The 23,950-nt window shown below is 37.1% G+C and overlaps 3 non-coding genes across 3 annotated transcripts; all 3 read right to left on the reverse strand.

The window, feature by feature from the left end:
• Window positions 1-3,008: 3,008 nt before the first annotated feature.
• On the reverse strand, window positions 3,009-3,082 carry TRNAI-GAU (transfer RNA isoleucine (anticodon GAU)). The gene has a single exon. It is a non-coding gene; the product is annotated as a tRNA-Ile (tRNA).
• A 1,025-nt stretch (window positions 3,083-4,107) lies between these two features.
• On the reverse strand, window positions 4,108-4,181 carry TRNAI-GAU (transfer RNA isoleucine (anticodon GAU)). Its single transcript has one exon. It is a non-coding gene; the product is annotated as a tRNA-Ile (tRNA).
• Window positions 4,182-6,605: 2,424 nt separating this feature from the next.
• On the reverse strand, window positions 6,606-6,679 carry TRNAI-GAU (transfer RNA isoleucine (anticodon GAU)). Its single transcript has one exon. It is a non-coding gene; the product is annotated as a tRNA-Ile (tRNA).
• Between the last annotated feature and the right edge of the window lie 17,271 nt (window positions 6,680-23,950).

Genomic DNA, 23,950 nt, shown 5'->3' on the forward strand with positions numbered 1-23,950 from the left:
CAGAAACAATCCGTTATCTTGTATGATATAGTGATATACTGTCAATGTTTTGTTCTGTCATTATATGGACGTGTTGTGGGGTGCTAAAGGAAAGTTATTGTAAATACTTAAGTACTTCTTTTTGGAATCAGTTGTAGATGTTTGTTTTTATTTTGTTTCGTTTTTTTATTTTCGTTCAGTAAGATGTGCTCGTATCGTATAGTGATATGCTTTATATATGTTGTCCTGTCTTTGTGTGGACGCGTTGTAGGGTGATAGAGGTAATTTAATGTAGAAACATAATTACTGTTTTCTCAAGTTGTTGTATATGCCTAGTTATTTTCACGTTTTCGGTGGACTGTACTTTGGTGATAAGATGTGAGGAATGGTTAGGTTTAGGAACTTGTGGAGGAAAGCGTACTTATCGTCTCACATGTACTGATTTTTCAAAAAGATTTTTGTTTCTAAATGTAGGTATGCTATTAGGGTTGCTCTAATGCAGGGGTTCTCGTTAGGGGTGAAATTCACCCCCAGGGGGGAATTTTGGGATTTCTGGGGGTGATTTGTGACCACAGCTTACGGGGTGAGGAAAGCAATTATAGGTTTTGGCCTATCTGGCCTGTCACCTGGGCTGGATTTGTACTAATTTGGGAAAAATATATACTAATTTCGAAAAAATAATTTTTTTTTTAGTAATATTTGCATGTTATTTAGAATGCACCTTTTGAAACAGACAATCTTGGAAAGGAGGGAGGAATGACATTCTGACTAATGGTGAAAGGGGTGAATGGGCCAAGTAAGGCTGAGAACCCTTGCTCTAATGCATTTAGCTTTTAGCCTTGATTTTTTTTATGTTTGTTTAAGGTCTGGTTTTAAATGTTGGATACCATGCTCTTAGTGAATATTTAGGCGTAGTTCTTAAGGGTTATTTGCATACAATGCTTATTATTTCTTTATTCTTTATTATTCTGAATAAGGACAGACTATTCTATTTGAGTGTGCGTCACTGCATTATAGAGATTAACGGTGGTATTCTTAAAAAAATATTTCCTTATGAAAATATTTCCTTGTATAAATCTTATATAAATTCTTGGAAGGGAAAGAATTTTTCTTAATACCACCGTAAGACTTGCTCCATGAGTTCCTTCAACACGGCGACGTCCTATACAAAATTCATTTTCATTTCGATTTGATTCAGCTGCGACGGGGCGATACCGTATTTAAGGTGAAGCACAGGCCTACGGATTCATAAAATCTTGACATTTGAGAAAATGTTGCTGAAATAAATAAATAATAAATAAATTTAATTAACATAAATATTATTATAACTAATGGCGATAATTATAAACAAATAAAAATGATTATTCATGATAACGGTGGTGATGATTGGTGATAGTGATGATGATTGATAGTAATGACGATGACGATTGATAGTAATAATAGTTATAATAAACAAAAATGTCAGTAATGATAATTATAAAAGTGATGATAATTATGATAGCAGTAATGATGATAAGTGCAATAATAATAATGACTAAGTGTAATGATAGTAATAATGATAAGTGTAATGATAGTAACAATGATGATTATGATAAACAAAAATAGAATAAAATTAAATCAAAACGGGGCATGAAATGAAAAGCAAAACGGCACAGGGCGAGACGTCTTGAGAGATGGCAGAGTATAAAACGGAGAGAAAACTCCAAAAAGTTATTTTGTCGTTGAGCCGAACGAGTAAAAACTTCAACAATGAAACCTTGAGGGCTTTAGTTTTCATAACGCGATTATCGAGTTCGCGAAGATTCGCGAAGGAAAAATATTAAAATAGAAGACTACGAAATAGAAATTGATGAACCAAATAGAAATGATAGAATGGAAAACTAGGAAATAAAGTAAAACTAGAATTTAGAAAATAGAATAGAACAAGTTCGCGAAGATTCGCGAAAGAAAAATATTAAAATAGAAGACTACGAAATAGAAATTGATGAACCAAATAGAAATGATAGAATGGAAAACTAGGAAATAAAGTAAAACTAGAATTTAGAAAATAGAATAGAACAAGTTCGCGAAGATTCGCGAAAGAAAAATATTAAAATAGAAGACAATGAAATAGAAGTTGACGAACCAAGTAGAAATAATAAAGATAAAATAAAATAGTAAGAAATAAAGTAAAACTAGAATAAAATTTAGGAAATAGAATAGAACAAGTAATATGAAATGGACAGAATAAGAAAAAATATATATTTTTAACCAAAACGAGTCAAATGCTGATCTGTGTTATCAGATATAATTTGTAACATCAATAATATTTTCGAGTCTGTTAGTAGATCTAGACGCAAGATCAACCTTTCTATTTTTTTTTTCTTTTTTGTACTCTTGAAAGATTTTTTTGACTGAACCAAATGGTTCTAATTAGCTGGGGAGGTAGCGGGGTTGGGGGGGACAAATGACTTACCAAAGTTTTTTTTTTTCTTCGTGTGACGTCATAAAGTCAAACCGTCTCTAAATAACAAAATAATCCATTGGGTCGTTGCAGTTTTAAGGTACATTTTGTTCTGAGAGATTAAGCTTTGATTTGTTTAGATAAACACCGGAGCAAGATGCTGTAAAGCTTGCCATTTATTTTATATTATTTATTGTCTGTCTGTTTATTATTTGCTTGATATTCATTTATTATTTGTCAATTTATTATTATTTACTATTTACCTGTTTTTTTATTTAACTATGCCTATGGATTTTTATTTTATCATTTATTTTATAATTTTTATTTATTAATTATTACTATTTACCTGCTTGTTTATTCTTTAACTATGCCAATGCATTTATTGATTTTATTTATTATTATTTATATTATAATTTTTTATTTATTTGTTTATTCATTGTTTTCGCATCCGACCTAGTTATGGACCAAAAGGTCTCTTGTCGGCATGCTCCGCCTTTGTACGAGTAATCCTTTGTAGTAATTAGCCTACAACATACATATACCAAAGACTTTTTCCCCCTTATACGGGGGGTAGCCATAAATAGTATGGCCCGCATGGGGGTCGAACCCACGACCTCCGCGTTATCAGCACGGCGCTCTAACCAACTGAGCTAACGGGCCGACGCTTACTATCACAGCCGATGGCGGTAGATCCATATCCAGGGGCCCCGACATGGGTAAGTGCCCCCCCCCCTCTCTCTCTCCTCTCTCTCTCCTCTCTCTCTCTCTCTCTCTCTCTCTCTCTCTCTCTCTCTCTCTCTCTCTCTCTCTCTCTCTCTCTCTCTCTCTCTCTCTCTCTCTCTCTCTCTCTCTCTCTCTCTCTCTCTCTCTCTCTCTCACACACACACACACACACACACACACACACACACACACACACACACACACACACACACACACACACACACACACACACACACACACACACACACACACCACCACCACCACCACCACCACCACCACCACCACCATGTTTGTTTGCCTGTCATTTTGATCACGTGATTCGAATGCCTTCACACGCCCTATGAAGGACAATAGAACTTGTATCATATGTCAATAGTCGCTATTACTTATAATTTAATTGCTTGCTTGTCTTTTTGCTTGTTTGCTTGCTTGTTTGCTTGCTTGCTTTGCTTGTTTGCTTGATTGTTTTCTTGTTTGTTTGCGTGTTTGCTTGTTTGTTTGCGTGTTTGCTTGTTTGTTTGCTTGTTTGCTTGTTTGCTTGATTGCTTGCTCGCTCGCTTGCGTGTTTGCTTGCGTGTTTGCTTGCTTGCTTGCTTTGTTGCTTGTTTGTTTTGCTTGGTTTGCTTGCTTGGTTTGCTTGTTTGTTTATCATGATTTTTTTTTCGCATCCAACCTAGTTATGAACCAAAAGGTCTGTCGGCAAGCTCCACCTTTGTAATCCTTTGTAATTTATCTGTTTATTATTTATCATAATCTATTTACCTATTTTATTTGTTTAATTGTTCATTTGCTTCTTTACTTGTTTATTATTGTACATTTTTTTTCGCATGCGACCTAGTTATGGACCAAAAGGTCTCCTGTCGGCATGCCCCTCCTTTGTAATCCTTCGTAGTAATTAGCCTACAACATACATATACCAAAGGCTTTTTTCCCCCTTATAAGGGGGGTAGCCGTAAATGCTATGGCCCGCATGGGGGTCGAACCCACGACCTCCGCGTTATCAGCACGGCGCTCTAACCAACTGAGCTAACGGGCCGACGTTTACTATCACAGCCGATGGCGGTAGATCCTTATCATTATCGTATCTGGGTAAGATAACTGGGTATGTAAAGATTGACAGATATAGAAGTGAGGTGGGAAAATGAAAAGTTAAGGATAGAGTTGTGAGTTTATTCATAGCTAGACGTTTTGACCTCTATGGCCTTACTAAGTCCACTGAGGAAGGTCGAAACGTCTAACTCTGAATAAGGATTACAAAGGATTACAAAGGCGGAGCGTGCCGACAGGAGACGTTTTGATCCATATTTAGGTCGGATGCGAAAAAAATCATATTGATAATAAAATGATAAATAACTATAATAATGTAAATAACAAATAAAATACATGAATAAATGCATAGGTATAGTTGAATAATAAATAAACAGGTAAATAGTAAATGATAATAGATTGACATATAATTAATAATAAATGAAAATCAGACAGACAAATGATAACAAAACAAAAACAATATAAGATAAATCATAATCATTACAGCATCTTACTTAGGTATTTATCTAAATGATTCTTAAAGCTTCGAACTGAACTACATTGCACTACCTGTGCAGGAAGTTTATTCCATTCATTAACTACACGGTTGGCAAAGTTGTTTCTACCCACTTCCAAATTGAATCTATTTCGGGACATTTTGAGACCATTGTTTCTTGTCTGATTCTCATTCAGAGCTAGACGTTTCGACCTCTACGGCCTTACTAAGTCCACTGAGGAAGGTCGAAACGTCTAACTCTGAATAAAGTCACTACTCTAGCCTTAAATTTTCATTTTGCCATCTCACCTCTATATATGGGCAAACGCGATCTTAGGTTTGGTTAAAATCATCAACGGCATACTTCGCAACTGGAAGCAAAACAGTTCTATTCAGAAACAAAGAATAAGTGGTCTAGATAATCGTTTCACGATGATCGTTGAGGTATGAACGATCATTGTTGAACGATAATAGCATCGAACGTAACGTACCTTAAGGTCTACTATGGACTGAGGTTTATCAGCGTTTTTAGTCCTCAAGACAATCTCGAGTACTGCCTGAAGACTTGAACAGATATTATCAAGTAAAAGATAAATAAATTAAATAGAAATAAATAAGTATAGATAAATAGATTAAATAAATAGATGAATAGATAAAATAGAGAAAATAGAATAAACAGATAAAATAAAAATAAAGATAAAATAAAAGATAGATAAATAGAAATAGATAAATAGGAAAAATAAATAGAAAATAAAGTGAATATTTGACCTCACAATTCCATTCAAGTTAGATTATCTGACAAAAAAGAGGTTAAATTTCCCATCCTAACACTCTACTAGACAATTTAATCTTATTTTCCATCCTTTCAACAGGCTTACATGTGTGTTATACAGTTCCTTTGCCAATCACTCAATATATCATTCCACGATTTGATTCCAAATCACCATAGATGATGTCCACTTGCCCCGGCTTTGCCTGCGTCCTTACCTCTAAGAATGTTATTTAGAAGAATTCGGTAATGTAACTAGTAATAGGTATGATGTATATGATATATGGTTTAACGTCACAAATTCCCCCCAATAGGAAGACTAGGACGGTGCCTCTCACATGACTTTGTAGCGTGGAATTTAATGAACCATGCCCTTGATTCAACTTCGACGGTGGCAGGATTCGAACCGCCATCCCCTCGATCTTCGCCGTGAGTAACGACGCCCTAGCCCTCTCAGCCAGCGAGGAATAGGTTAGAAAGTGAAAATAAACCTAAATACTTCTAGTTGGGGATGAAACTCGGCTTTACCTTTGTGCCTGGCCTGCCAGGGCAAGTGGCAGTCACTGACTTCCTTGAAAAGATGTTTGCCTGTCATTTTGATCACGTGATTCGAATGGCACCACACGCCCTATGAAGGAATATTGAACTTGTATCATATGTCATTAGTCGTTATTACTTATAATTTAATTGTTTGCTTGCTTGCTTGTTTGCTTGCTTGCTTGTTTGCTTGCTTGCTTGTTTGCTTGCTTGTTTGCTTGCTTGATGCTTGCTTGCTTGTTTGCTTGGTTTGCTTGCTTGGTTGGTTGCATGCTTGGTTGCTTGCTTGTTTTGCTTGGTTTGCTTGCTTGGTTTGTTTATCATAATTTTTTTCGCATCCTACCTAGTAATGAACCAAAAGGTCTCCTGTCGGCAAGCTCCACCTTTATAATCCTTTGTAATTTATGTTTATTATCTATCATAATCTATTTACCTATTTTATTTGTTTATTTGTTAATTTGTTTTTTTACTTGTTTATTATTGTAAATTTTTTTCGCATGCGACCTAGTTATGGACCAAAAGGTCTCCTGTCGGTATGCTCCTCCTTTGTAATCCTTCGTAGTAATTAGCCTACAACATACATATACCAAAGGCTTTTTTCCCCCTTATAAGGGGGGTAGCTATAAATACTATGGCCCGCATGGGGGTCGAACCCACGACCTCCGCGTTATCAGCACGGCGCTCTAACCAACTGAGCTAACGGGCCGACGTTTACTACCACAGCCGATGGCGGTAGATCCTTATCATCATCATATCTGGGTAAGATAACTGGGTACGTAAAGATTGACAGATATAGAAGTGAGGTGGCAAAATGAAAAGTTAAGGATAGAGTAGTGTTTATTCATAGCTAGACGTTTCGACCTTTACGGCCTTACTAAGTCCACTGAGGAAGGTCGAAACGTCTAACTGTGAATAAACTCGTTACTCTGGCCTTAACTTTTTATTTTGCCATCTCACCTCTATATATGGGCAAACGCGTTGTTGTTGTTGTTGTTGTTGTCGTTCCCTAGACTGTCTGTCCGAGCAGTCCCGTCTCCCCAAGGAAGGCCACAGCCGAAACTGGGTTTTCCCACAAATCCTTTATAGAGTGTATGTTGTGTTGTTTGCGTGCATGATTGTGTATAATGCAGTCTTCCATTATGTGTTGTATGGTATGGGGTGAAGTGTTACATCCTGGGCAAACGCGTTCTTAGGTTCGGTTAAAGTCATCAAGGGCATACATCGCAACTGGAAGCAAAACGGTTCTATTCAGAAACAAAGAATAAGGGGTCTTGCTAATTGTTTGACGATGATCGTTGAGGTATGAACGATCATTGTTGAACGATAATAGCATCGAACGTAACGTACCTTAAGGTTAACTATGGACTAAGGTTTATCAGCGTTTTTAGTCCTCAAGACCATCTCGAGCACTGCCTTGAACAGATTTTATAAAGTAAAAGATAAATTGAATAGAAATAATAAGTATAGATAAATAGATTAAATAAATAGATAAGTAGATCAAATAATAGATAAATAGATGAAATAGAGAAAATAGAATAAATAGATAAAACAATAAACAGATAAGATGAAAATAAAGATAAAATAGAAAAATAGAAATAAATAAAAAAGATAAATAAAAAATAAAGTGAATATTTGAGATGATTTAACCCACTAAGACTCTCACAATTCCATTCAAGTTAAAGAGGAGATTATTTGACAAAAGAGGTTAAATTTCCCATCCTAACACTCTACTAGACGATTTAATCTTATTTTCCATCCTTTCGACAGGCTTACATGTGTATTATACAGTTCCTTTGCCAATCACTCAATACATCATTCCACGCTTTGATTCCAAATCACCATTGATGATGTCCACTTGCCCCGGCTTTGCTGTCGTCCTTACCTCTAAGAATATTACTTAGAAGAATTCAGTAATGTAACTAGTAATAGGTATGATGTATATAATATATGGTTTAACGTCACAAACTTCCCCCTATAGGAAAGCTAGGACGGTGCCTCTCACATGACTTTGTAGCGTGGAATTTAATGAACCATGCCCTTGATTCAACTTCGCCGGTGGCAGGATTCGAACCGCCATCCCCTCGATCTTCGCCGTGAGTAACGACGCCCTAACCCGCTCAGCCAGCGAGGAATAGGCTAAAAAGTGAAAATAAACCTAAATACTTCTAGTTGGGGATGAAACTCGGCTTTGCCTTTGTGCCTGGCCTGCCAGGGCAAGTGGCAGTTACTGACATCCTTGAATAAATGTTTGCCTGTCATTTTGATTACGTGATTCGAATGCCTCCACACGCCCTATGAAGGACAATTGAACTTGTATCATGATATACCATTGTTCAATAGTCGTTATTATCATTTATATTATTATAATTTAATTGCTTGTTTGCTTGCTTTCTTGCTTTGCTTGTTTGTTTGCTTTGCTTGTTTGTTTGCTTTGCTTTGTTTTGCTTGCTTTGCTTGTTTGCTTACTTTGCTTGCTTTGCTTGTTTTGTTTGCTTGGTTTGTTTGGTTTGCTTGGTTTGCTTTGCTTGCTTGGTTGATTTGTTTGCTTGTTTGGTTTGCTTTTGCTTTGTTTGGTTTGCTTTGGCTTTGCTTTGCTTTGCTTTGCTTGCTTGGTTTGCTTTTGCTTTGTTTGGTTTGCTTTGGCTTTGCTTTGCTTTGCTTGCTTGGTTTGCTTGTTTTTATCTTTTTTTTCGCATCAAACCTAGTTACGAACCAAAAGGTCTCCTGTCAGCAAGCTCCACCTTTATAATCCTTTGTAATTCATCTGTTTATTATTTATCATAATCTATTTACCTATTTTATTTGTTATTTATTTGTTTACTTGTTTATTGTTGTAATATTCTTTTGCATGCCACCTAGTTATGGACCAAAAGGTCTCCTGTCGGCATCCTCTTCCTTTGTAATCCTTTGTAATCATTTAACATTGTTACGTATGGATGACAGTAGAAGTAAAATCTGTTGCTCTCGTATGTGCCACAGTGATTGGTGTACTCTGTGAACTCGTGAGAAACTTAGTTTACATTGTAGTCTTAGTATATGAAGACGTACTCTAAGCTTCTGTACGTGTAAGTCTACTAACTTACCAGCTTACTCCATAGTTAAAATCTACGACGTCCACAAATCATCCCGTAATAGGAACCTAGGAGACAGAGGTCACAGTAGATATGCAAGGAAATAGGTGTGTTCTCCTTAAGGGAGTTACGTGCTATGCACTCCATAGTGTCTCCTTCAACGTGAACCCTGTGACTCCCTCACTCTCTCACTCTCTCACTCTCTCACTCTCTCACTCTCTCACTCTCTCACCCCAGGGATGGGATGGTACTACTCACTCTTAAATGAGCTCGGGAAACACCACTTTCTTGACACTTGAAAGAAAAAAATGTATATTCATGTCTTCGTCGTCGTTAACACGTGGCATTCTCTTTCTCTCAAGTCGCGTGCTTACTTGAGCTTGGTGCTCTCATAGACCTTCTCATTGGGTCTTAGAGCACGTCTGTGGTTAAGGAAAGAGTTCTCCTTCAAGATATCTAAGAGGTCTGATCCAAAAAAGTTCACGCTGACTTCTGTAGTATAGATATTGTGATATTTCGTTTTGGTGTATATTTGATATTTTTGTTACGTTATTGATTAAAGTGCGCACGTGACAAAGATTATGTATTGCGATACTGCATCACCCATGTAGCCGAAGTAAGGAAATCTTCATGCAGAATAAACGAATGCGCTGTAAGAAGGAATATCCTTGCATTTCCTACAAGAAGATTTAAAAATACATAACCTTTAAATGATATAATATAGACATTTACAATTGGTTTCAGCTCTTAGTACTTAGTAGTTCCTTATGTCGAATACTCACGAGATCGTGATAAGAAACTTTACAAAGGATTACAAAGGCGGAGCATGCCGACAGGAGACCTTTTGGTCCATAATTAGATCGGATGCGAAAAAGGAAATACAAATGAATAAATAGAATATGATAATATGAATAATAAAAAATGCATAGGTATAGTTTGATAATAAACAGGTAAATAGTAAATAATAATAAATTGACATAACTAATAATAAATGAGAATCGAGCAAATAATAATAAATGATAACAAAACAAATAAACAAATATAAAATAAATGACAGTCATTACAACATCGTAAATCTAGGGATCCTTGGAAGACATTGGACATTGTGGTACTTCAAGGTGGAAGCAAATGTACCTTTGTGTTTAAATTTACACAAGAATACCTGGTCTGCAATAGTATTTTGATAATGCTAACATTCCTATGCTTATTCACGTCCTCCATTCATTTGCAGAAACGAGCGTGTTTAGTCTTTGAATGAGTCTTTCCAAAATTTCGTGAAGAAACTGACACTGTATACTCCTGCACACACTGCGTTGTTATACATAGAGTACCAACACGATAATTACTATTTAATTTTGAGAATATTCTCTAAAGCAGCTAATCTACTGCAGAGGCTAATAAAAACTGTTAAAACTTCAAAGGGGTTTTATTTTAATTTCATGTTACTTTATTACTAATTCTAATTATTCATTTAATCATTTATTTATTCATTTATTTCTTATTTCATTATTTTGTTTATTTATTTCTATATTTATCTATTTGTTTATTTGTTTGTTTATTTGTTTATTTGTTTGTTTATTTGTTTATTCTTATTTGTTCGTTTGTTTGTTCATTTTTGTTTGTTCATTTTTGTTTGGTGATTTTTTGTTTGTTGATTTTTTGTTTGTTGATTTTTTGTTTGTTCATTTTTGTTTGTTGATTTTTTGTTCATTTTTTGTTTGTTCATTTTTTGTTTGTTCATTTTGTTTGTTAATTTTTGTTTGTTCATTTTTGTTTCTTTTTTTCTCTTTTTTGCTCATTTTTGTTTGTTAATTTTTGTTTGTTCATTTTTTTTAATTTTTTCATTTTTGTTTTTGTTTGTTTTTATTTATTTATTTATTTATTTCTATTTATTTTTTATTACTTTAATTTATCTTATTTTATTTTATTCTATTCCATTCTATTTTTATTTTTCATTTATGTATCTATATTTATTTTTATTTATTTGTTTATTTGTGTATTTGTTTATTTTTTGTGAAGATTAGTCTCCAATCATGGGAGAATGCTATGTGTCTCTGGTCCATAAAGGTGTCATAAAACCTTTGGTACATATTCTGCATAAAACATGCAGTCAGTACCTCATACGTGGCAGGGAACATACCAAATAGTATCTTACTGTTGTCTTACTTTATTTTATTTTATTTTATTTTATTCTATTTTATTGTTTTATTACTTTGTTATATTTTGTTTTTATTTCTTTTCTTTTATTTCATTATTTAATTATATTTCATTTAATTTCATTATTTTATATTTACTTTTATTTTACTTTAATTTATTTCACTTAATTTTGTTTTGTCTTGTTTTATCTTGTTTTATTTTCTTTTTGTTTTTATTTATTTTACTTTTGCTTATTTCACTCATTTTATGCTGCATTTAGTGGCTATATATATATAATATATATATATATATATATTATATATATATATATATAATCCAATTTATTGTGTCGTACTTGAGTGTATTCCTTATTGTATTGTTTTGTATTGTATTGTACATTTTGTTTATGATTTTGATATGTATCATTTTTGCCCGCCATAGTATTTACTTTCAAACACGAAATTTGTTTTACAAATGGGGCAACACTAATACTGACATAATGGGAAATGATAATCACGAAGTTAATCGAAAGTGGAGGCGCCTCGTCTAGATCAGCCTTGAGGATAATTACAACTGAAATATGGAATGCATACACTAAATAGCCTCGTTCTGTTCCCTTATTAGGGCAAAATAGGTCACGAGGTCACGTAAACAACCTCATTCTGTAACGAAGTCGACGCTGTGGGGAGTAAGTTCGGTCCCAAGTCACACCAAGCTTAAGATGGGGTTTATACGATCTAACGGTTCGACGAACGCGGTTCGACAGACACGTGTTTGAAGTGATGTGTGAACGTGTGAAAGGGGTATTTGGTTGTCGAACACGTTGTTAGACCCCAAATACCCCGTTCAGATGTTCACACATCACTTTAAACACGTGTCTGTCGAACCGCATTCAACGAACCGTAAAGCGGCCCATACACGATCAATTATATTGCGCAATATCATTGTCAATACTCTGAATTAAATTGACCGTGTATGGGCGATATACCGCCCATACTCGGTCAATTTAATTGTCAATTCAGAGTATTGACAATTATATTGCGCAATTTCATTGTCAATTCAGAGTATTGACAATAAAATTGCGCAATATAATTGATCGTGTATGGGCCGCTTTAGACCTGTTTCCGACCACCGGCGATTAGGCTGGTTTGTGCTGTTCCTCTGTTTTTATAAAAAAGAATTGAATACAATGCGATTGTAATGAATCTCTCCTTCCTCCCAGTCATGAAGATAAATATGAAACGGCCACATGGCGCTAACTGTGAGAGGAACCAAAATGCCACCGTCCAAGGTGGTCGGAAACGGGTCGGAAGATTAATTGGTGTGATTGGGGCTCAATGTAACATAACACCGTATCATGAATGAAGGTACTGTTCACACTAGCGGTTCAATTATACTGTAAGTGAATAGAGGCGTTCACACGCAACCGCGCAGTTTTTCCTTGACAATGTGGCAATAAGATAGATAAATAGAAAGATCGATAGATAGATGAATATATTACAACACACGCTGAATACTCCCCGGTATATAGATTTTCATCTTATCAACCACATCAACTTCTTCCATTTCAATTCCTTGCGTACGTTTTGTGTCGCCGACCGATCGCTTGATTTTCGGTCGGAAACCGGTCGTAAGCTTGGTGTGACTGGGACTTCGGGAAATCTACGAAGTCGAGTTCGAGGAAAAGAGTAGAAGTGATGCGAAGGAGTCTTGGTTGATGGTTGGGTCCTCTCACGGAACGCTTAATGGAATTAACGCGAGAAGTCTCTCACGGTAATGGCACGGGGAGACTAAAGATGTCTCACTGTTGCTCCTCACGTGAGATGAGATGCTTATCTCACGAGATGGGGGTGGGAGATGTCTTAGAACCAAAGACACCACTTGACACCACCTGCTACTACCTGACACCACCTGCCACCACCTGTCACCACCTGCCACCACCTGCCACCACCTGCCACCACCTGCCACCACCTGTCACCACCTGCCACCACCTGCCACCACCTGCCACCACCTGTCACCACCTGCCACCACCTGTCACCACATGTCACCTACCACCACCTGTCACCACCTGCCACCACCTGCCACCACCTGTACCCGAGTTGCTTGGAACATCCGAGGGAACTAGTTATCAGATTTTAGCCACTGAAAATCAAACTTAGATCCATTTAGTTGCTTAACTATATTACCTTCAGTCCTCCTCCTATTCATTCCTCCTTCCCTCAGTCCTCCCCTTACCCTGGGTGCTGGTGTGGGCGTGGGTGACGGTGACGACGTGGGTGACGACGTGCGTGGGTGACGACGTGCGTGGGTGACGACGTGCGTGGGTGACGACGTGCGTGGGTGACGACGTTGGTGATGACGTGGGTGACGACGTAGGTGACGACGTGGGTGACGACGTGGGTGATGACGTGGGTGACGACGTGGGTGACGACGTGGGTGATGACGTGGGTGATGACGTGGGTGATGACGTAGGTGATGACGTTAGTGATGGTGTCTGTGCTGGTTATCATCATCATAATCATCATCACTATCATCACCATTACCTTCATCACCACGGCAACCTTCAATACACTATTAGCCCGACACACATCACCATAGCAACCATCACCGTCATTATCAACATTATCATCATCATTATCACCAGGATCATGATCATAAGTGAGAACAAGCTTCGAACACGCAAAGATCTCGTCTTTTATTTAATGAAAAACTCCATGAAGAGAATATTGGAAAAACCTTTGTGATTGTTTCAGTTAGGGTACGCGTACCAACGGAGACGCACTTGCGCTATGCAGACGCATTTGACAAAAAAAAAAAAAAAAAAAAAAAAAAATTACTACCCGATGGTGAATAGATCGGACCATAATTATAGGCTCAAAAAATCACTTAACTATCCTCTCATAATGTGACATAGTCTTATCTTCCTAATCCCAATAGGTACGTGACTGCAGGAGATGAAATAAAAAAGTACTGTTTTTGAAAGAATCTTTTCATCTGCAGTCACGCACCTATTTGAATTGGGAAGGTAAGACTATGTCACATTATGAGGGGATAGTTAAGTGATTTTTTGAGCCTATAATTATGCTCCTATCTAATCCCCATCGGCAGGTAGAATTTTCTTTTGTGTCAAATGCGTCTGCATAGGGCAAGTGCGTTTACATTGGTACGCGTACTCTACAGTGCAATTACCTGTTCCAAGAAACTAGCACAACTATTCTCCTCAATAGTTTTGTAGATGTTGCATGATGATCTACAACGTGAATATATTATGAATATATGATATAATAAATTCAATGATGAATATAATGAATTTCATATACAATACAAGATAAACGTCATACAATAGATATTTGATATGCGTTAAAGGTGATTATAGTACGCGTACCCTACAGTGCACAATTACCTGTTCCAAGAAACTAGTACAACTATTCTCCTCAGTAGTTTTGTAGATGTTGCATGATGATATACAACGTAAATATATTATGAATATATGATATAATAAATTCAATGATGAATATAATGAATTTCATATGATATAATACAAGATAAACGTCATACAATAGATATTTGATATGCGTTAAAGGTGATTATAGTACGCGTACCCTACAGTGCACAATTACCTGTTCCAAGAAACTAGTACAACTATTCTTCTCAATAGTTTTGTAGATGTTGCATGATGATATACAACGTAAATGTATTATGAATATATGATATAATAAATTCAATGATGAATATAATGAATTTCATATGATATAATACAAGATAAACGTCATACAATAGATTTTTGATATGAGTTAAAGGTGATTATAGTGACGTGTTATAATACGGTATTAAAGGTGATTATAGTGATGTGATAAATGTGATTTAATAACGAAAGTAGCAGTACATCTGGCCAGTTCTACGCACCAGATCTTTATACACAAAGTTCTCATAATTTCCTGAAAAAAAAAAAAAAAAATCGATGGGAAGAATATTGGAAACGTCTTTATGGTGCATCTAAGTGCAATTACTTGTTACAAGAGACATTAATATATATTTTCTGTAGAGGATGTGTGTGCATGTATATATATATATATATATATATATATATATAATAATATGATTTTGTGTGTGTGTGTGTGTGTGTGTGTAGTGTGATTCACCATGGTCTTGGATCATGTGTTGAACTCGTGATCGCCAGCTATTTCCCTCCCGGAAGAGAGCTAAGAGCTCATATGTGACCGATCTATGTGTAATCCTGTGACATTACATCCCCCAAAATTCCCAGCCCACGAGAATTGGAGTAACGATCTGCAGCGCAGTGATACTGAAATTGTTTGTCCTGGGCGGGATTCGAACCCGGACCTCCGTAACGATCTGCAGCGCAGTGATACTGAAATTGTTTGTCCTGGGCGGGATTCGAACCCGGACCTCCGTAGTGGCAATGAGGAACTCTATCACTGTGTGTGTGTAGTCTGTGTCTCTGTCTGTCTTCGTGTGTGTGTGTGTGTGTGTGTGTGTGTGTGTGTGTGTGTGTGTGTGTGTGTGTGTGTGTGTGTGTGTGTGTGTGTGTGTGATACACTGTTTCCTGTGTACGTGAATGTGGAGGACAAAGATTGTTTCATTAAGTTCTTCATGACACACCGCCCCAGGACAAAGTAGGAAATAATGTTCCGAGTTCGAGACTACGACGCCAGGAGGATCAGCTATACACATGTGAGGGCACACGCATATGTGCGCACACACGCACGCGCACACACACACACACACACACACACACACACACACACACACACACACACACACACACACACACACACACACACACACACACACACACACACACACATATGCACACATACATATACATATACGACTGTCTCCCACTATCGGAAAATAAGATTAGAGATACATATCTGTATATTTCGACCACTTTCTGTGGAGGGAAGGGAAGGAAGGAGGGAGGGAGGGAAGGAAGGAAGGAGGGAGGGAAGGAAGGAGGGAGTCACTTTCATACATAATAAACAGAGAAAGTTTAATCTTTCTGGAATTAGATCACAAAGTACGTACACACAAACACACACACACGCGCGCGCGCACACACGCACGCACACGCGCACACACACACACACACACACACACACACACACACACACACACACACACACAGAGGTGTACACAACAATGTATACACAACTCTGCAGTCTCTGGGAAATGCAAACAATTGCACACATCTGCAACCAGTACTCCCTTTGGACAGGAAGTGTGCGCAAGAGCAAACGAATAAGCTCGTCAGGCAAGGCTTGCTTTCCATGTTGGAAGTTTCTGATGGAAAGTCTTGGTCGTAGAAAAGGTTTCATGGTTGGGAAGAATGTTGAGAATTTGATCAAATTGTGTCATGTTACACAATGTGTTTTGTATTCCATTCATTTATTTTTGTGTGTGTATGTGTGTGTGTATGTGTATGTGCGTGTGTATGTGCGTGTGCGTGTGTATGTGTATGTGCGTGTGCGTGTGCATTGTTGTGATGTGTATGTGCATTATGTTGTGTATATGTTGTGCGTGTGTTGTGCACGTATTGTTTTGTGCATGGTATTGCAACGAATATATAAATTATGTATCCACATTGCATCATTATATTTTTTGTAGTACTTAGATGTACCATTGTGAACAGATAAATTAACAAACAAACGTACACTTATGTTATGCACGCAGGTAAATACTAAATACGTTATTGATCAAAATTGACAAGCTTTTTAGTAGAAACGAACAAACTAAATAATGCAGTGGTATGTTTGGTCTAATCAATGAATAATTCTGACATTTCGATGTTAAAGTATTCCTTGGTATTTGCATTCACGTCTGTGTTTTTTCTAGAAACTGAAGTCTGTTGTGTCAATATGTCTGTTATGTACAATTTCCATTCACCGTGGTGAGGCATAGAGGATGTATCGTTCCACAGTGGATAGTCTCGTGGTCCCGTAGTGGATTCTCATAGATACTCTTTCGTATTATTAGTGTGAATCTACATATATATATATATATATATATATATATATATATATATATATATATATAAAGTAATGTCGTAACACATTCGTAAAGATTCAACAAAAACCCACTGTGTTGGATAAGAAGAAATGAAATAAAATTAATTCCATATATTTCGATCACGGACTGTGATCCTCTTCAGTGGAATACAAAAAGGTAGAGCAAATGGCATGTCTTATATACAATAAGAATAAGGGACAAGGGTAGGGCTCGGGTAGCGTCTAGTACTTTGCGGGGCAGGTCACCCGCCTTCACCAACGATGGTAACAATTTGTTGACTGCCCAGGTGGTAAGGCAGTCAGGTGACCACTGTCCATATGACATATTAAAATTTGGAAATTTGTTAATCAGGGATGATTCTATTATTTTTCTTTTAAAACTGCATTTTGAATTAAAGATAATCTTTGCCTCATTCCAATCCATATGATGGCCTTCCTTGTCTACATGTTGGAAGACAGCGGAATTATGTTGTGCGTATTTAATTGAATTTTTATGTTCTTTCATCCTAGTATATAAATCTCTACCTGTTTGTCCCCAATATACATTGTTACAATCAGAGCAAGGGAGTTTATACACACCTTGATGTATTTCTTCTCTAGGTCTTTGATGTACATTGACTATTTTCTTAAACAAATTATTGGGATAACTAAAAACAATTTTAATATCTTCCTGTGGAAGAAATTGAGAAACGTCCTTTAAGGATCTATTATAAGGCAATTTAATACAGTTTTTGTCCCAACTGAAGTTCTTACTGGAATGGGAAGTGGATCCAAAGTAACTAGTTTTGGCTTTACTTAGGGCTTTATTTAGAAACCAATCAGGATACCCTATTCTTTTTAATTGATTCCTGATGGTTGTTATCTCCATTTCCAAATAATGTGGACTACATAATCTAAGTGCCCTCAGGAAAAGACCTGAGGCAACACTATATTTAATTTTATCAGGATGGTGACTGAAAAAGTGCACATAACTCCCCGTATGTGTGGGCTTTCTGTACACAGTGAAGGACAATTGGTCCTGATGCCGTATTAATAGGATATCTAAAAATGGTAGTCTATTATCCACCTCCCATTCAACTTTGAATTTAATATTAGTGGCTAAGTTGTTTATTTGTTCAAAGAAAGCATCAAAAGATCCCCATTCGTCATCCCAAATCGTAAAGATATCGTCCACATACCTATACCAAAACATTCCTTGTGGCTTAATGTCTTGATGACATTTATTACCAAGTAAGGGTTGCTACGAGGAATCTCAAGTTTTTGTGCCCAAATGTCCGCACCTATAAACTTTTAGCTCAGGTTGCTCTGGAAAAAGCATCTAGAATAAGTGTTAAGCATCAGGACATACAACTCAAGAAGTTAGAAAGATTGTGTAAAAACAGTGTGTGGTCTAAATTCTCTGTGATAGAAAATGTAGTCAATCTATCAGATGTTACCTTTACGCGCCATGAACTAGAGGTGTTAGGCTTAGGTGTCAATTTTGCCTTGATGCCTACAAAACATCATTCCCTAGACCATATTGTGGAATTTGATAGGTATTTAGCGTCCAATAAGTATGATAAAGAACTTTTGTGTCTCAAAGGGATTCTATTACAAGGCATAGTGGATTGTTTTAAGGATGAATGTGGTTTGCCTAAGCGTTATAAGTTAGCAGTAGACAGTCTCACGAATCGTAAAGATGTCGTCATTTCCCGTGCTGATAAGGGAGGGAAAATAGTTATTCTGAATCAGTTAGAATATGAAAGCAAAGCCTTTGACCTTTTAAATGATATCAGGACTTATGAAAAACTAACTAAAAACCCTCTCAAAAGTACTGCCTCGGAATTCAATAGAAGAGCGCGCAATATCGTGGGAAAAGAGTTTTTTAATAATAATTTATTAGTCATAAACCCACAACTACCTAATTTCTATGGACTCCCAAAAATTCATAAAGAAAGTGTTCCCCTAAGACCCATCATTTCAAATAGAAATTCTTGTACGAGTAAGACATCAAAATGGCTCACGAACATTTTATCACAATTTGTAGGGTGCTTTTCCGACTCGCATATAAAACATTCAGAAGATTTCATAAGTAACATCAAGAATCATTTATCTGGGCAGAGAAAATTACTAAGTCTTGATGTAGTTTCTCTGTTCACCTGCATCAACGTAGCTGAGGTTTTAGCTTTCTTAGAAACTAAATTACAAAATTATCGGGACCAACTACCAATCTCTGTCAGCAAAATCATTAAACTAACGGAATTATGTGCTAACACTAATACCTTCTCATTTAAAGATCAATATTATAAACAGCAGTTCGGATGTTCAATGGGATCTAATCTCTCCCCAGTGTTAGCTAACCTATATATGGAGTATTTCGAGACGGTGCTTTTACAAGACATTAAGCCACAAGGAATGTTTTGGTATAGGTATGTGGACGATATCTTTACGATTTGGGATGACGAATGGGGATCTTTTGATGCTTTCTTTGAACAAATAAACAACTTAGCCACTAATATTAAATTCAAAGTTGAATGGGAGGTGGATAATAGACTACCATTTTTAGATATCCTATTAATACGGCATCAGGACCAATTGTCCTTCACTGTGTACAGAAAGCCCACACATACGGGGAGTTATGTGCACTTTTTCAGTCACCATCCTGATAAAATTAAATATAGTGTTGCCTCAGGTCTTTTCCTGAGGGCACTTAGATTATGTAGTCCACATTATTTGGAAATGGAGATAACCATCAGGAATCAATTAAAAAGAATAGGGTATCCTGATTGGTTTCTAAATAGAGCCCTAAGTAAAGCCAAAACTAGTTACTTTGGATCCACTTCCCATTCCAGTAAGAACTTCAGTTGGGACAAAAACTGTATTTAATTGCCTTATAATAGGTCCCTCAATGACATTTCTCAATTTCTTCCACAGGAAGATATTAAAATTGTTTTTAGTTATCCCAATAATTTGTTTAAGAAAATAGTCAATGTACATCAAAGACCTAGAGAAGAAATACATCAAGGTGTGTATAAACTCCCTTGCTCTGATTGTAACAATGTATATTGGGGACAAACAGGTAGAGATTTATATACTAGGATGAAAGAACATAAAAATTCAATTAAATACGCACAACATAATTCCGCTGTCTTCCAACATGTAGACAAGGAAGGCCATCATATGGATTGGAATGAGGCAAAGATTATCTTTAATTCAAAATGCAGTTTTAAAAGAAAAATAATAGAATCATCCCTGATTAACAAATTTCCAAATTTTAATATGTCATATGGACAGTGGTCACCTGACTGCCTTACCACCTGGGCAGTCAACAAATTGTTACCATCGTTGGTGAAGGCGGGTGACCTGCCCCGCAAAGTACTAGACGCTACCTGAGTCCTACCCTTGTCCCTTATTCTTATTGTATATAAGACATGCCATTTGCTCTACCTTTTTGTATTCCACTGAAGAGGATCACAGTCCGTGATCGAAATATATGGAATTAATTTTATTTCATTTCTTCTTATCCAACACAGTGGGTTTTTGTTGAATCTTTACGAATGTGTTACGACATTACTTTATATATATATATATATATATATATATATATATATTTTTTTTTTTTTCCTGAGCACCTATAGTCTTATGTAGTCAGTGGTAATTTGTAATAAAAATTATCAAACATTACTCGATACGTTATGTTTATCTTAGAATATTAATTCCTTATTTTTTCAAACCGACCTTTCTTTGCGGTACGTAGTTTTAATTAAATGTAGCTCGACCATAGCAAGATAGCATTCATCCAAAGATTTTTATTTTATGTTAGAAATAACAGGTTGATATTATACACAAACCAATACAATTTTTACATTTTGACGACATGCCATATGCAGCAAATGCAAACGACATTTTTTTTTTCGTAGATACGTCTAGTTAAAGATACATGACTTGAAATTGAAATGTCTCGTTGGCTTTCGAAACCATTGACATAAAAATACCATTACAAAAGAAATGGGTGATTAATCATTTAATAAATATATCGTTCCTTTTTTACTGACTTCAGACTTTGCCACTAGATAACAGAGGGCAGTCTTTGTGTATAACTTCATGTGACCGGATGCATAGTCCTTTATTGATATTATTTGCTTCTCTCTCAGTAATACCAAATGTTCATTTCCGGCGATGTGTAGTGCGTTGTAGTAGCGGTAGTGGTATTACTAGTATATTATATTCTATTCTAGCTCTTAAGTAACCCATACACTTGTAGGCTGCCGGACAATATCAGGATTGTGCAGGCCAAACTTACCGTGTATGGGTCACTGAGCAGGTCTGTTCAGGCCACATCCGGGGCTCCCAGACAGACAAGAATCCCCCTACTAGTAGTTGCGTCCGGCCGGCAAGGTCCAGTCCCTGCCAGTCAAGGTCCAGTCCCGGCCAGGCAAGGTCCAGTCCCGGCCAGGCAAGGTCCAGTCCCGGCCAGGCAAGGTCCAGTCCCGGCCAGGCAAGGTCCAGTCCCGGCCAGGCAAGGTCCAGTCCCGGCCAGGCAAGGTCCAGTCCCGGCCAGGCAAGGTCCAGTCCCTGCCAGGCAAGGTCCAGTCCCGGCCAGGCAAGGTCAAGTCCCGGCCAGGCAAGGTCAAGTCCCGGCCAGGCAAGGTCCAGTCCCGGCCAGGCAAGGTCCAGTTCCGGCCGGCAAGATCCAGTTTCAGCCGGTTTCAGTGTTTGTGGTTACTGGTTGTTGTACTGCGAGCCTGTAGAGTTTCCCTTTGCTGATCAAAATTGCCTGACGACAGCCGTAACGTTCATTGCTAGTACTAATGTCTCCCATTGAATCAAATAGGATGACGATAGCTAGAATAATTGTAAAAGTCGTCATTAGTGGTGATAGGTTAGTATTGTGTATATATTCACTTGCTAGAATCCAAGGTAATTAGCAACACTAGAATAACTAATGCTTCCCTTTGACTGAATCAAATTAGATGACGATAGGTAGAGGAAGTGTAAGAGTAGTTATTAGTGTTAATAGGTTAGTATTGTGTATACTTTCACTTTCTAGAATCCAAAGGTAATTAGAAACGCTAGGATAACAATACAAAATGCATTTGCAGTCTGTATCATTACTTCTACTTGTTGACTTTTAATCCAACCATATCTATCTTCTTTATTCCTTGTATACTTTATTTCCTATTAGCTTTATCCTGTTTCCAAGTTTCGATCTTCCTCCTATCTATAGTTTCCTATCCTCAAACCAATTTATACGATGAATTTTACTTTCTTGTTCAAATTGAAAATTGAAAAGCAAATAGCCGTAAATGACAGTAATATGGATATTAAACGTTCACTATAAACCCACTATCGGAGAAATAATAACGGAAGTACAGGGAAACTGTATATTTCGACTACTATCTGTAGTCCTCTTCAGCAGAAAGATAGTAGTCGAAATATACAGTTTCCCTGTACTTCCGTTATTATTTCTCCGATAGTGGGTTTATAGTGAACATTTACAAATGTGTTATAACATACCAATTTCCAATGGATATTAAACTTATGCTGGTAATCGTCTTGGTCTGCGTTTTTTTCATTGTGTCTCGAACATCTCTAGGTGACCCTAAAACTAAACCTGATTTATATTTCAATCAATTTCTTTTCTTTTTATTGAACCGCGAAATTAACTTCCCTTAATTTTTTTGTCGACCATGCAGCCATATGCATAAAGTCGGCTAAGTTTTTTGTAATATATTAGTTTTCGCGTTTTAACGTTGTATGGATCTTTACACGTAATATGGGACGCTTAGAATATTTGTTTTTGGCTAGTGCCAGACTGTTTTATTCAGACTAATAGAAGCCCTAACTCGTGCAGTGTTCAGATGCTATCATAAATAAGCCCCTTTTTTTTTTTTTTTACTCTGTTAGTTCTTGCACCTACCTCTGACTCGGCTACTCTAACATCGAAGAAAAGAAATAATTCACGATCCTACACCTTACTCGCAGGCAAAATTTCTTTTCCGATAACCCGAAGAAGATGAAGAACCCAAGAAACTATATTTTAGCTCCTGGGACGATGTCTAGGGGTTAAGGGAAAGGTTGCGAGTGTTTATGAGAGTCTGTTTGGGGAAGGTCTCTGGACTTCGATTCTCGTTCTTTTATCGAACTGGGGTGTAGAACGCAGTGTCTTAGAAAGGGTCTCAGTGGAAGACAATGCCGATAGAGGATCCTGAACATCATCATCATTGATGAGATCTTCAAGGTTGCGAGTGTTTATGAGAGTCTGTTTGGTGAAGGTCTCTGGACTTCGATTCTCGTTCTTTTATCGAACTGGGGTGTGGAACGCAGTGTCTTAAGAAGGGTCACACTGGAAGACCATGCCGATAGAGGATCCTGAATATCACCATCATTGATGAGATCTTCAAGGTTGCGAATGTTTATGAGAGTCTGTTTGGTGAAGGTCTCTGGACTTCAACTCTCGTTCTTTTATCAAACTGGGGTGGCGAATGTAGTGTCTTAAGAAGGGTCACACTGGAAGACCATGCTGATAGAGAATCCTGAACATCATCATCATTGATGAGATCTTCAAGGTTGCGAGTGTTTATGAGAGTCTGTTTGGTGAAAGTCTCTGGACTTCGATTTTCGTTCGTTTGTCGAACTGGGGTGGCGAGTGTAGTGTCTTAGAAAGGGTCACACTGGAAGACCATGCCGATAGAGGATCGTCAATACAACCATCATTGGTGAGATCTTCAAGGTTGCGAGCGTTTATGAGAGTCTGTTTGG

The sequence above is a fragment of the Oratosquilla oratoria genome, chromosome 44 (assembly GCF_046742065.1).
Source record: "Oratosquilla oratoria isolate Oo_2021 chromosome 44, ASM4674206v1, whole genome shotgun sequence".
Classification (NCBI taxonomy): Eukaryota; Metazoa; Arthropoda; class Malacostraca; order Stomatopoda; family Squillidae; genus Oratosquilla; species Oratosquilla oratoria.